We start from the raw sequence: 2413 nt of genomic DNA, 5'->3' as shown, positions 1-2413 counted from the left end.
AACAATGGACCACAGAACTCAGGACAGAAACAAGGAAATAGCTATAACGACCGACAAACAACAACTGAAGCACAGAGGTTTAAATACACAGGCAAACAAGCTAAACAAGATAACAAGGGGGCGGGGCTAATTAGAAACACCTGGAAGACTAATAAACGAGAAAAACTACAAAGGACTACAAAACATGGCACAGAACAGGAAATAACAAAAACAAAAATTCTATCTGTTCATCATCAATATATATATTTAAAAAAGTGGCGTTGATATAAGCATGGCTGTATTCCCTAGTTGCTTGAAACATTGTTGTTAGTCATAATTACTTGGATCCGCATCGCAAGTCAATCAGCAACTGTAATTCAGTTTCCAATTCTAGACATGCCCCTGTGTCTGTGTATGCTGTCTCTTCATATTCTACACAGATTTATGCCATGTAGAGATCCACTTCCTGTAGAGGTTAGGTGTAAGAGGTTATTCATAGCAACAACTTGTAAAGGTGCAATTTTCCTTAGAGCTTCGACTTGTACCATGTGATCGCTGTACCACCTGACCATTTTTTCATTGATAGTGTTGCCATAGAAACACTCAATCTTCTAATTATGTCATCTGGCGTGACTGCAGCGCTCCACTCCTCCAAACCTAATCAAACACACCTGAACAAGCTAATCAATGTCTTCAAGATTAGGCTACTAGAAAGCTACACGCAGGTGAGATTCATCAGGGTTGGAGTTACCCAGACTTCCTTGGATCTATAAATCTTTGGACAGCAATTTATGCAGCACATGTTTTTGGTGTAGTTTTGTGTGCCTCACTGTTTCTACTGACTGACTAATTCAGTGTGTTTTCCAGTAGAGTTGATTGTGAGATCACAGGTCAAGAGGATGACAGCTCGAGTGTACGGCTCGTTGAGTGTTGTTTTATTGTGTCTGTCTGCATGTTTGAGCACAAACCATGCTGGAGTCATAGGTGAGAAGATCTTTTAGCTTAATTACACTGCCCGAAGAAATGCATAAATGCCTTACAAAATATGATGTTCAGTACAATTAGTTGTAATTGTAAACTTATGAACAACATATTGATGGATGTCGTCATTCTGCATTACTTGTATAACACACCTCAACAGTAGTGGGGTATTTCTACTTGATTTGAAGCAGATAAATGTATGAATATTTTCAAGTTTGAGATGCACACTGTGAAACCCCTGACTTTTTAAATACTGAAACTATTACAACAACACTCCTGTGGTGTCTGGTAAAGCTGATGGTCGTGCCGTGGAGGATGTACTTGTGATTGAGACTGCTCTGGAGGACAATGTTAATTAAACTGAACTAAATGTGAAACTATAAAGTAGAATGACTGAACTAGTATTTTCTTGTAAAACCTACTCTGGTCTTGGACCACTTTTCATTTGTCATGTGTCTGTATCACAGCAAAGCCAGGACAGTGTCCAAGCACAAAATCTGGAGGAGGAAATTGTGCAGAGTTGTGTTCCTATGATAGTGACTGTCCGAAACATGAGAAATGCTGCAGCAATGGATGTGGACGTCAGTGTATGGCTCCATTTACAGGTATTTATGTTCTATTCGTGTTTGAGTCAGCCGCCTTGTTATTTCAGTTGGATGCATTTTATCATTCACCGTGTATTGAGTATTGAGCCGATAGCACAGTTTCAAGCACGTGATTGCTTTACAAATTTAATAGATGATGAATAATACTTAAAATACAATTCTTTCTGTAAGTACAACTTGCTGTTCATGCTTTGTTTTGTACTGTACATCTAAGACTGAATGTTGCAAAACGGACTGACTAAAGCTGACTATCTGAATCCATGCAGTGACGCCTGCAGCTGAACCAGCAAAGCCTGCAGTTTGTGCTGAAAACTGCCAACAAACTCACCCTGATGCCCCATGTTCTGGCCCTAAGGGGGGTCCTCCAGAGTCTGTATTGATGCCTGTGGCCGAACCAGTGAAGCCTGGGGCCGAACCAGCAAAGCCTCCAGTGAAGCCTGCAGTATGTGCTGAAAACTGCCAACAAACTCACCCTGATGCCCCATGTTTTGGCTCTAAGGGGGGTCCTCCAGAGTCTGTATTGATGCCTGTGGCCGAACCAGTGAAGCCTGGGGCCGAACCAGCAAAGCCTGCAGTATGTTCTGAAAGCTGCCAAAAAACTCACCCTGATGCCCCATGTTCTGGCCCTAAGGGGGGTCCTCCAGAGCCTGTAGTGAAGCCTGCAGTATGTTCTGAAAGCTGCCAAAAAACTCACCCTGATGCCCCATGTTCTGGCCCTAAGGGGGGTCCTCCAGAGCCTGTAGTGAAGCCTGCGGCCGAACCAGAAGAGCCTGCAGTATGTGCTGAAAGCTGCCAAAAAACTCACCCTGATGCCCCATGTTCTGGTCCTAAGGAGGGTCCTCCAGAGC

At 42.9% G+C, this 2413-nt stretch overlaps 1 long non-coding RNA gene across 1 annotated transcript; it reads left to right on the top strand.

Moving 5' to 3' along the window:
• The first annotated feature begins 745 nt into the window (after nt 1–745).
• Nucleotides 746–1976, top strand: LOC307170365. Its single transcript, XR_013823361.1, has 3 exons — nt 746–963; nt 1428–1565; nt 1832–1976. It is a non-coding gene; the product is annotated as an uncharacterized lncRNA (long non-coding RNA).
• The last annotated feature ends 437 nt before the right edge of the window (nt 1977–2413 follow it).

Source organism: Squalius cephalus (assembly GCF_949319135.1).
Source record: "Squalius cephalus genome assembly, chromosome: 13".
Lineage (NCBI taxonomy): Eukaryota > Metazoa > Chordata > Actinopteri > Cypriniformes > Leuciscidae > Squalius > Squalius cephalus.
This window is presented reverse-complemented; position numbering and strand designations above follow the sequence as displayed.